Source organism: Mobula birostris, chromosome 2 (genome assembly GCF_030028105.1).
Source record: "Mobula birostris isolate sMobBir1 chromosome 2, sMobBir1.hap1, whole genome shotgun sequence".
NCBI lineage: Eukaryota > Metazoa > Chordata > Chondrichthyes > Myliobatiformes > Myliobatidae > Mobula > Mobula birostris.
The window spans coordinates 99496036-99509146 of record NC_092371.1 but is presented as its reverse complement, the minus strand read 5'-3'; positions in this window follow the sequence as shown (position 1 = coordinate 99509146).

Below are 13111 nucleotides of genomic sequence, written 5' to 3'. Positions count from 1 at the left end.
CCTGAAGTCCTAGAATCCGCTAACATGGGAAATAACTTTGCCATATCTAATCTGTTCAGGCCCTTTAACATTCAGAATGTTACTATGAGATCCCCCCTCATTTTCCTGAACTGCAGGAATACAGCCCAAGAACTGCCAGACGTTCCTCATATGGTAACCCTTTCATTCCTGGAATCATTCTCATGAATCTTCTCTGAATCCTCTCCAATGTCAGTATGTTCTTTCTAAAATAAGGAGCCCAAAACTGCACGCAATACTCCAAGTGTTGTCTCACGAGTGCAGATTACTGAAAAAATATTTCCGTCATTAGTAACCAAAATTCATTAGTGTGCACTCTTACAGTAAAAGAGCTGAGATTTTAGGATCCAAACACGAGAAACCTACAGATGCTGGATAGTTTGTTGTTTAGCTCCATGTTCCCGGTAATCCTCACGTAGTAATAATCAATTCATGTCGGTCTTTAAAGCTCCATCTGTAATGGTTGGATGGAGATTACTTGACTGAGAGAGTGCTCCCTGCGTGTATCCCTCCACAGGTACACACACCCTTGCTCCATGTTCCCTGAAATCCTCATGTATCAATAATCAATTTATGTCGGTCTTGAAAGCTCCATCTGTGATGGTTGGATGGAGATTACTTGACTGAGAGAGTGTTCCCTGCGTGTATCCCTGTACAGGTACACACACTCTTGCTCCAGCCAGAACCCTGCTCCGGTGGCTCCAATCACTTCCATTTAGGTGGGTGCAGCGACAAATCCAAATGGCAACTTTGCTCTGTCCACTGCGAAAGGCAGGGTCATCCCAGTGGCTACCCATTTCAATTGAACCTCCCATTCCCAATCTGACATGTTGGTCCATGGTGTGCTCTACTGCCATGATACTGCAAACTCAAACTGCAGGAGCAAGAGCTCAAATTCCGTTTGGTTACCACCAACCTGGTGGCATGGACTTTGATTTTTTGAACTTACATCAATGTCTCCCCCTTCCTCTTCTCTCTTTTTCCATTCTCCTTTGTGTTTACCCTCTCGTTCCTTCTCTTCTCCTCACCTGCCATCACCTCCCTCATTGCTCTTCCTCATTCCCTTTCTTCCATTGGCCACTATCCTCTCCTATTAGATCCGCTAATCTTCAGCCACCTCTACCTCTACCACCAATCACCTCCCAGCTTCTTACTTCATCCCCCTCCCCCACCCACCCATCTTCCACCTCACCTGGACTCCCCTATCACCTGCCAGCTTCTACTCCTTCCCCTCCACCCACTTTCTTATTCTGGCTTCTGCCCTCTTCCTTTCCAGTCCTGATGAGGGGTCTCTGTACCAAAATGTTGACTGTTTATCCCCTCCGTAGATGCTGACCTGCTGAGTCCCTCCAGCATTTTAGATTATGAGAACACTCACTCCTCTTTTATTGTCATTTGGAAATGCATACATGCATTAAGAAATGATACAATGTTCCTCCAGAGTGATATCACAGAAAACAGGACAAACCAAAGACTAACTGACAGAACCACATAATTATAACATATAGTTACAGCAGTGCAAAACAATACCATAATTTGATGAAGAGCAGACCATGGGCACAGTAAAAAAAAGGCTCAAAGTCCCAAGTCGATCAACTCCTGTCCCCGATAGCAGGCGGCAAAAGGGAGAAACTCCCTGCTATAAACCTCCAAGGCACCGACAACTGCCGATGCCTTGGAAGCAGCTGACCACAGCCAACACCGAGTCCGTCCACCCGAAAACTTCGAGCCTCCGTCCAGCCCCTCCAATACAGCCTCCCGAGTGCCATCCTCTGCCGAGTGCCTTCGACCTCACCCCGGCCATGTTATGTGTGTTGCTCAAGATTTCCAGCATCTGCAGAATCCCTTGTGTTTATGGGGTGACATTACATTGGTTCTCTCTTCACTCTGCCCTCTCCATCCCAATCTCCATCACCATTTCTGATGTGTCCCAATCTCCTGACACTGGCATGCAAGAACTGGACAGATACAGCATGGAAACATCAAGTCCGTACCAACCAACAGATGGTCAACATTACAGAGTCCAACTCTGATTCATGTTCTTCTCCGCACAGTCCCATCCACTTTGCCCAGATTCTGCCACTCACCCAGGGGTTATTTTTGTAGCAGCCAATTATCCCACTGACCTGCCTGCTTTTAGGATGTGGAAGGGAATCAACTCATTCAAAGAAACCAAACACACATGATGGAAAGAAGATCACACAGAGGCAGAGGTCAGGATTGAACTGGGAGCAGCTCCACTAATGCTCCGCTCTGCCACTCAGACGTAAAACTCAGAGCATAGCACAGTACAGGCCCTTCAGCCCACAACGTTGTGCTGACCTATATAAACCTACTCCATGATCCATCGAACCCTTCTCTCCTGCAGAATCTATATCCCCCCCCCCAACACAACTTTTATCCGTGTACCAATCTAATGTCCTTACTGTATCAGCCTCTTCCACCTCCCCTGGCAGTAACTCCCACGCAACAACCACACTTTGTAAAATAAATAAACTACCTCTGACATTCCCCCCAAACTTTTCTGCTTTCACCTTACATGGGCATCCTTTGGTATTGTCTATTTCTGTCCTGGGAGAAAGGGGGGCGGCTGTCCACTCGATCCATGCCTCTTATCACCTTGTACACCTCTATCAAGTCAACTCATCCTCCTTCATTCCAAAGAGAAAAGCCCAGTTTGCTTAAACTTTCCACATAACACATGTTAGCTGTTTACTTATTTCTTAATGGCACACAGGTTTCCTCCAGGTCCTCTGGTTTGCTCCCACATTCTAAAGGCGTATGGGCTAGCAAGTTAATTGGTCACATCAGGTGTAATTGGACAACGACGGCTCATTGGGCTTGACAGCTGAATCTCTAAATTAAATAAATAAATAAACAAACAAACACAGGGATTGTCCCTGTGCGTCCTATCAGCAACCGATAACTGCAGCTGTGGAGTTTTGTTTGGAGAGAATGGCGGACTCATTCATTTCGTGTCACACAGTAAACTGGTGCAGAGTGTTTGAGTTATTTCAGGGAACTGAAATCAGTGGAGACTAGACTCAGGGAATCGTTGCTGAGCGAAAACATGGACCGACAAGCTACCCTCTTCATAAGTACTGCCTCGTTGGCTGACGACAAGGCTACAGCCCGCTGAGTTACGGGGTCAGTCAACCCAGCCCTGAGGTGCCAGTAACATGTGCACAGATGAGCTAAACAATTTACAGAGGCACTGTGTGCATGAACAAGCAATTTTCATCTTATTCCACGTTGATGATCAGCACACAGCTGGCCAGGACACTCAAAACGTAACAGAGGGGAAGGATTTCTGATGAAACAGAGAGTTCTGGATTGTTCCCACTCAGCCGTGCTGAACAGCATCAGCTGCATCAAAATGTAATGATCGCATTCAGTCCCGAATCTCAGTAGTCACCTGTGCCTGTGTGTGTGTTCCACTTCGCCTTCCTTGTGTTATCTCATTCCAATGATCCTTCCTTCTGTTTTTTTCAATCCCATTTGGATAATTGCAATTGCTTAAATTTTTTTTTAAAAAACCAAGGAAGTACAGCCTATAGAAATCTGAAATGTAAAGAGCAAATTCTCAGCAGGTCAGTCAGCATGTGTGGAGAGAGGAGTAGTTAATGTTTTAGGTGAAAGTGTTTGGTTCCTTGAACCATCATTCACACCTTACCCATGCTTCATGCCATGTGTGCTCTTGAACTCTCTCCAACAGTGTTTCTCACAAGAATGCAGGTTAAGTTATGTACATTGAGACATCAAAACATAGAGTGAAATCCCATCGTTTGCATCGAGAACGTGCTGGAGACAGCTTGCACGTGTCGCCATGCTTCCAGTGGCAACGTTGCATTCCCATAACGTACTGACCCTAACTTGTACGTGTTAGGAACATGGGAGGAAACAGGAGCACCCAGTGGAAACACATGCATTCACAGGGAGAACCACAAACTCCTCACAGGAGCAGCAAGAATTGAACCCTGATCTTACCTCCGATGCTGTGACATGTTACACCAACTGATACGCTATCACAGAATTGAACCCCAATCTTGCAGCTGAGACTGTCAAGTGTTACACTAACTGGTACAATACCACAGATTTACACTAATCCTATATTGGTCCCATTTTTATTCTCCCTACGTTCCAATCAACCCTATCCCCCATACATCTCCAGAGAAGGGATAATCTCTTTATCTCTTAATCCACCAATTTGTACATCTTAGGGGTATGGGAAAAAACCAGCGCATCTGAGGAAAATAACCCACATAGTCACAGGGAGAACCTGCAAACTCTACATAGACAGCACCCAAAATCAGCACTGATGCTCTTTTCATTAGGGGTTCCAAGTTTAAAATCTTTCAGTGTACATTTCTAAATGAGAGAGGAGCGTGTTGTTTATTCACAAGCAGGAGTTTTGCAGTATGCAAATTATTATCAGAACCCTGTAATCTTCCCCAATTCCTTCATTAAAATGTAGTTCATAACAGTGGCACTAATTAACATCCTTCGCTGGTCAATAATCCTGGGACTCACTTTTTCTGTTTAACAATTATCGTCAGAGCACTGAAGCAGTGCCCTGAAATAAGTTCAGTGCAGCAACACAATGTGGATCATTTTAATACATTTTAGTCTTTCAGCTTCCTCTTCCCCTGCCCTATTGAACTAACTCCTACACGTTTCCAACAAGGTGCAGAGTGAGCACCTTCAAAGTTTAAAGTTTGACAATCCTTGACTTCGCTAAGTCACAAACATTTGTTTTAAATTTGCTCTCTCCACCACTCCCATTCACTGCAACTTGACACACTGGTTGTCTGACTTTTCTGGGATAAATGGGGCTTTTTCAGGTTGGAAGGAAGAAGCCAGAGGAGTAATCTGGAGATCAACTTTTGGCCCTCAGCTATTTACTATTGATAGGTTGGTAAACCGATCTATTATTGTCACAGGTACTGAGGTACAGTGGAAAGGGCTTTGCATGTCATTCGTACAGGTTAGTTCATCTCATTAGTACATTGAGGTAGTTCAAGGGCAAACAATGAACAGAAATTAATAAGTGACATAGACAGAGGTCTCCTGGGAATTTGCGGAGATTTGGCATGCCATCAAAAGCCTTGGCAAACTTTGTATGTGGAAAATGTGCTGACCGGCTGCATTGCAGCCTGGTATGGGAACACCAATTCCTTTGAGCGGAAAATCCCACATAAAACGTAATGAATTCAACCCAGCATATCACGGATAAAGCCTTCCCAACCATTGAGCACATCTATGTTGTCATAAAAAAAATCAGCATCCATTATCACCATAGCTGTCCATCGACCATAGCTCAGCATTTAATACCATCATTCCCACAATCCTGATTGAGAAGTTGCAGAACCTAGGCCTCTGTACCTTCCTCAGCAATTGGATCCTCGACTTCCTAACCGGAAGACCACAATCTGTGTGAATTGGTGATGATATCTTCTCCTTGCTGTCGATCAACACTGGCGCACCTCAGGGGTGTGTGCTTAGCCCACTACTCTACTCTCTCTACACCCATAACATGTGTGGCTAGGCACAGGTCAAATACCACCTATTAATTTGTTGATGATGTAACTATTGTTGGTAGAATCTGAGGTGGTGACGAGAGGGCGTACAGGAGTGAGATATGCCAACTAGTGGAGTGGTGTCGCAGCAACAACCTGGCACTCAACGTCAGTAAGACGAAAGAGCTGATTGTGGACTTCAGGAAGGGTAAGATGAAGGAACACATACCGATCCTCATAGAGGGATCAGAAGAGGAGAGAGTGAGCAGCTTCAAGTTCCTGGATGTCAAGATCTCTGAGGACCTAACCTGGTCCCAACATAGCGATGTAGTTATAAAGAAAGTAAGACAGCAGCTATATTTCATTAGGAGTTTGAAGAGATTTGGCATGTCAACAAATACACTAGAAAACTTCTATAGATACACCATGGGGAGCGTCCTGACAGGCTGCATCACTGTCTGGTATGGGGGTGGGGGGGGGGCGCTACTGCACTGGACCGAAAGAAGCTGCAGAGTGTTGTAAATTTACTCGGCTGCATCTTGGGTACTAGCCTACAAAGTACCCAGGACACCTTCAAGGAGCGGTGTCTCAGAAAGGCAGCGTCCATTATTAAGGACCTCCAGCACCCAGGGCATGCCCTTTTCTCACTGTTACCATCAGGTAGGAGATACAGAAGCCTGAAGCCACACACTCAGTGATTCAGGAACAGCTTCTTCACCTCTGCCATCCATTTCCTAAATGGACACTGAACCATTGAACCTTTTTCCTTCTTCTATATTATGTATTGCATTGAACTGCAGCTAGGTTAACAAATTTCGTGACACACGCCGGTGATAATAAACCTGACTCTGATTCTGAAGATCCTCACCACCCACGCCATGCTCTAGCACACTGCTTTGCCAGGTGGGCTGAACCAGGTGAGGGCAGCTGGCAGCCTCATACCCCAGTGAGATAGGGATGTACCTGTCCTTCCACGCCAAGTCATCTCCGGCGGACTAGGTGGATGAGATCTACAGTGAGATCGACTGGCAAGGCAGGCAACACTGGAGCACGAGGGGTGTGACAAGGTGTAGAAGATGTTATGGTCATCCACTGGTCATCCACCAGTTTGTGATGCTTGTTTGTACCACTGGACCTGGACTTCAGCGGTTGAGATGGTAGAACTGCCCCAGTGCAAAGGCTTTTCCACTGTAAAGACTCTCCCGCACGTTTCCTGTCATCTTCGGAAGTGACGGACAACCACCATTTTCTTATCCTACACAGTAGGACTTGATGTTTCAGTCCCTATGGTAAGTTGGCACTCTCGATGTTGGCAGTGGGTTTGGAGTGGTGACAAGGAGGGAGGGAAGGTACGTCATTGGGGTCATCAGGTGGGCACCCTCCTTCTTTGACGTTTTGTTGATAAGCCACGATGACTCCAGAGGGCTCAACGGTGCTACCTGGCGTCCCAGATACACCCCCCTCAGTTCCATATCCTCCTGTCTTCATCTTGCAGCCCAGTTGTTGTCTTTCCTTTTAATCCAAATCCAATTGCTTTTTCCTTCTGCTGCGTTTGACAAGAACTTGATTGCTTGTTGGAGGGAGTGACCCCTCGCCCCTATCTTCTTCAATAGACTGGTCGTAGATGTAGCAACGAATCCCCTGCATCCCACTTCTACAGGGAATATCTTGGTCTTCCAGCCATTCTGGGCAGCTTCAGTTGCCAGTTCAGAGTACTTGGTCTTTTCCCTCTCATAAGCTTCTTCGACACCATCTTCCTATGGTACTGTCAATTCCACAACATATGCCAGCTTGGCTGTTGTGGACCACAGGACCATGTCTGGCTGGAGTGTTGTAACCACACAGAAGGATTAATAAGACTGATTTAACATTGGGGCACTGATGTCGATAACCCATGTCACTTACAATGAGTGCGAGTTCATCTGTGGCTGGTCTCTGTTTAAACCTGCATTATAATTCGTCAGTGAATGTTCACAGTGCACCGGGCAAGGATAGAGAGACAGCTCTGTAAATCCGCCACACTCTGCCATTCTCAGGTCGTGGAGTCACAATTACGCCGGGCAACAGAGAAAAATAATGGTACAAGAAGAGGAAGTGGGGATTTGGGCAGATCAGACATGAACTTCTGGTTTAAGATGTCGCTGTTGAAGGCATGTGACAGCTTACTGGCAGTTCAAATTTGACTAAAAACATTACAAGTAACACCTTCCTGAAGTAAGTTATGGTAAATTGGCATCGCAAACAATGAAGAGGCAAACAAATTTGAGAGATGAGCCACGCTAGTACATTGCAAAATCGGGTCAGATGGAGCGGGAAACTTGAAGAGGTGAAGTTGAGGCAAAAGAGTTTTGATGCTTGTCCAAGTAACCTGGGTATGAGGTTGGATCACTATGTGCAAAGCCGACTTGGAGAGGTCACGAACAGCTTTGGGTGGGCGGTGTGGTTTAGGCCTGATGCAATTTGCTGCACTTGGGCCCGAGTCCTAATGAGAGCTATGGTCCGCTGATTGGACAATTTAAACGCTGGTCCGGATAGAATGGAAAGGTAGGGTGTTGGGATTGGAGCCGAGAGTCAGGCCGATTTCTCTCGCTCTCCTGCGATGTTTGCTTCTCACTAAGGCTGTGAGACTGCCCCTGGCCGCTGTGCCTCCTGTCTGCGGCCCGTTAAGGTGATGAACTGATACTGAAGCTTTGGGACTGCTCCAGGGGTTCGGACCTAAGTACGCTCTTTGGTTTGGAATGCTTCTATTTTTTACGTGAGTTGTGTATTTTTTCTCCTTCTCTGTGCATTGATGGTCGGTCTTTATTTATTTTTTGAAAATCGGGTTCTCTCGGGCTTCTTGCTTTGTGGCTGCCGGTAAGCAGGCAAATCTCAAGGTTGTATAATTTATACGTTCCTTGATAATAAATGTACTGTTAGAACATAGAATATTACAGCACAGTACAGGCCCTTCAGACCATAGTGTTGGGCTGACCTTTTAACCCGTGCTAAGATCAATCTAATCCTTACATAGCCCTCCATTTCTCTATCATCCATGTTCCTATCTATGAGTCTCTTAAAGGTTTCTAATATATTTGCCTCTACCATTATTCTTGGCAGAGTGTTCCACACATCCACCACTCCCTGAGTCAAAACTTTCCTCTGATATCCGCCCTATACTTTCCTCCAATCACCTTAAGGTTATGCCCCCTCGAATTAGCCCTTGCCACCCTGGGAAAGAGACTCTGGCTGTCCACTTGATCTATGCTTCTTATCATCTTGTATACATCTATCAATTCTTATCCTCTTTGTAGGTGTAGTAGACAGTGAGGAAGGTTTTCAGAGCCTGCAGGGGGACTTGGAACAGCTGGAAAAATGGGCTGAAAAATGGCAGATGGAGTTTAATACTGACAAGTGTGAGGTATTGCACATTGGAAGGACAAACCAAGGTAGAACATACAGGGTTAATGGTAAGGCACTGAGGAGTGCAGTGGAACAGAGGGATCTGGGAATACAGATACAAAATTCCCTAAAAGTGTCGTCACAGGTAGATAGGGTCGTAAAGAGAGCTTTTGGTGCATTGGCCTTTATTAATCGAAGTATTGAGTAAAAGAGCTGGAATGTTATGATGAGGTTGTATAAGGCATTGGTGAGGCCGAATCTGGAGTATTGTGTTCAGTTTTGGTCACCAAATTACAGGAAGGATATAAATAAGGTTGAAACAGTGCAGAGAAGGTTTACAAGGATGTTGCCGGGACTTGAGAAACTCAGTTACAGAGAAAGGTTGAATAGGTTAGGACTTTATTCCCTGGAGCGTAGAAGAATGAGGGGAGATTTGATAGAGGTATATAAAATTATGATGGGTATAGATAGAGTGAATGCAAGCAGGCTTTTTCCACTGAGGCAAGGGGAGAAAAGAACCAGAGGACATGGGTTAAGGGTGAGGGGGGAAAAGTTTAAAGGGAACATTAGGGGGGACTTCTTCACACAGAGAGTGGTGGGAGTATGGAATAAGCTGCCAGACGAGGTGGTAAATGCGGGTTCTTTTTTAACATTTAAGAATAAGTTGGACAGATACATGGATGGGAGGTGTATGGAGGGATATGGTCCGTGTGCCGGTCAGTGGGACTAGACAGAAAATGGTTCGGCACAGTCAAGAAGGGCCAAAGGGCCTGTTTCTGTGCTGTAGTTTCTATGGTTTCTATGGTTTTCTTGTGTAAAGAGATCTTCTGGCTACTGTCCTTTAACCAATTTCAAATTCCTGGAAAGCAATAGGGAAGCAAAATGCCTATCTTTCAGAAGTATATTTACTGAGCACTCTTGGGAACAAAATACAGTCAGGAGAAGCTGACTGCCAGCTCTTATACACTTATGGATACAATATAATTTTGAATGGAACAGTAGAATAACATAGTTGACTTTGGTAAAGCTCCACTGTGAAGATAGAGAGGATGAGTGACAATATATCATTCAGTCTTGTTGGTCTCTTCAGAAGCACCAGGAGAGTTTGATAGGGGTCATCGCTGAGAGCGTCATGATAGAAAGACTTGGAGTCAAACAGCAGTGGCTACATTATAAATCACTTCAGATCAGTACAGAGTGCTTCAAATCCTCCAGAAAACACTGAATGATGAACAGTTTTGTGGCAAGTTCTAATATTGCAGAAAAGAGTGTGTCATTTGATGAGAGAAGTGTGACCACCTTCTTATAATGAACCTCAGATCGAACAATTGGATAATGAAGAATCAGGTTCATTGACTTTGTCATCTTGTGGAACAGAATCTCCTCAGTCAGGCAGCCGTACGGAGACAACACTTGCATTGTGCGCAGGTATGTGGGGTGGGGGAAGAGGTCAAGCTCCTAAACATCATCAGTCTGAGGCTTAGGTCATTTGCAAAGGTCTTGCTCCACACCCCCTTCTAAAGAGATGGGAGATGAGCTCTGTTTGTCACCAGGACATTGAAACACACAATGAAATGCGTTGTTTTGTGTCAACACCGAGGGTCTCGCCGGGGGCAGCCCACGAGTGTCACCATGCTCGTGGTGCTGACAAAGCATGCCCAACAATTCTCGAACCCTACCCTACATGTCTTTGAAATGTGGGAGGAAATTGGAGATCCTGGAGGAAAACCCACAAGATCATGGGGAAAACATGGAAACTCCTCAGAGACAGAGGCAAGGATCAAACCCCAATCAGTGATCACTGGACCTGTCACCACCACACCACCATGCCGTTTACCTTGACAGTTAAGGTTCATCACAAGATCCGGGCAAACATGAATCATTCTCCACATCTGGGAAGTCACCTCTCAGCAAAGCTGACAAAGATTATAAATTTCATTGGTATTATAAACCAATAGCAATACCAGGTATTGAAAGTGGAGATAGATACATTTTTGGATGTTCAGGGAGTTGAAGGTGATGGGGAACGGGCACAGAGGAGCAGATGGGATCAGGGGCAAATCAGCCATGATCTAATTGAATGAGGGGAAGGCTTGAGGGGGCAATTTCATCTCCCATTGCCTTGTGTATTTCTGCCCACCTCAGTTACTCTCACCATGATTGAGCTTGGATTGGAGACTCTCTCTCAGGAGTCTAGAATCAGGTGTGAGAACACTATTGTCTGCTCACTGGAGCTGAAAGAGTACGACTGAGGCAAGATGCTGCTTGTGTTAGCCTGCTATCCTGACAGAGTACTTGAAGATCTCTGCAGAAACATCTTGGTGGAATCTGTCCAGAGCTTTGCAACACCTGCTATGGGTTGACCAAGCCCCAGAAGGATCCCAGAGAACAAAGGCTACCGCTGCCTGGTTGTCTGCACACTTTGTACTGTGTTTTAATTCTTGATCTTGAAGCGATATTTTTCCTCAGACAATAAGACTATAAGATATAGGAGCAGAATTAGGCCATTTGGCCCATCGAGTCTGCTTCATCATGGCTGATCCCCTTTTCCTTTCTGCCCCAACCTCCTGCCTTTTCCTTGTATCCCTTCATGCCCTGACCAATCAAGAATCGATAAACCTCTGCCTAAAGACTTGGCCTCCTCAGCTGCCTGTGGCAAAGAATTCCACAGATTCACCACTCTCTAGCTAAATAATTCCTCCTCATCTCCATTCTAAAAGGACACCCCTATATTCTGAAGCTACGTCATCTGGTCTTAGACTCTCCCACCATAGGAGACATCCTCTCTACATCCACTCTGTCAAAGCTTTTCACCATTCGAGAGGTATCAATGAGCTCACCCTTCATTCTTCTGAATTCTAGTGAATACAACCATCAGACCCTCTCCATATAACAAGACATTCAATCCTGGAATAATTTTCATGAACCTCATTTGAACCCCCTCCAGTTTCAACACAATATTTCAAAGATAAGGTGCTCAAAATTACTCACAGCACTTCAAATGTGGCCTCACCAGTACTTTATAGACTCTCAACATTACATTCTTGCTTTTTATATTCTATTCCTGTCATACGGCAGTGGCTGGGAACGGACCCAAGTGCAAGACACAGACACTGAAGGACTAGGGACAGGACTAGGATACAGGGTGAGAGCAAGGACATGGACAGGAAAACCAGGAACCCGGAACAGGACTGGACAAGAGAGCTAGGAGCCCGGGCTTGGACTCCGAGCCAAAGACTGGGGGGACAAGGACCCAGTACCTGGGTCTTGCCTCTGGCTTGGACCACAGAACTAGGCAAGGATGAGGCTTGGCAGGAGGCAGGAGGCTGGAGTCTTCAGGCTTGAGACTAGAGGTGAGGCCTGGCAGGAGGCAGGTGCTGGAGTCTTCAGGCTGGAGGCTAGAGGCGAGGCTTGGCAGGAGACAGGTGCTGGAGTCTTCAGGCTGGAGGCTAGAGGCGAGGCTTGGCAGGAGACAGGTGCTGGAGTCTTCAGGCTGGAGGCTAGAGGCGAGGCTTGGCAGGAGGCAGGAGACTGGAGTCTTCAGGCTTGAGGCTAGAGGCAAGGCTTGGCAGGAGGCAGGAGGCTGGAGTCTTCAGGCTTGAGGCTAGAGGCAAGGCTTGGCAGGAGATTGGAGTCTTCAGGATTGAGACTAGAGGCTAGAGATGAGGCAATGCATGGCAGAAGGCTGGAGGCTGGAGTCTTCAGGCTTGAGGCTAGAGGCTAGAGACGAGGCGATGCATGGCAGGAGGCAGGAGGCTGGAGTCTTCAGGCTTGAGGCTAGGCAGGCTCCTCCTGGCCAGGGCACGGTACTCCTGGGCAGGGCGCAGATCATCACCTGATGGAGGCATGGGACAGGAAGGGACAGATCCAACCTCAGGTAACGGCAAGATGGCCTGGCTTACCTGGGCGGAGGCAAGGAACAGGAAGGGAGCTAGGTACAGGGTGGCTCCAGGACAAGACTGCAGGCGAGACAAGGCGAGATTTATCAGCAAGACAAGGCAAGGCTTCAGGCAATGCAAGGCGAGACGAGAACTTCAGGTGAGGCGAGAGTTACCGGCAAGACAAGGCAAGGTTTCAGGCGAGGAAACAGAAGGCAGAGGAAGGGATACAAGGAGTAAGGACAAGAACAATCCAGCAGCCACACCCTGGTCTCCGAAGGTATTTATGCAGCCAGCCCCAATGAGCATCAGCTGCCT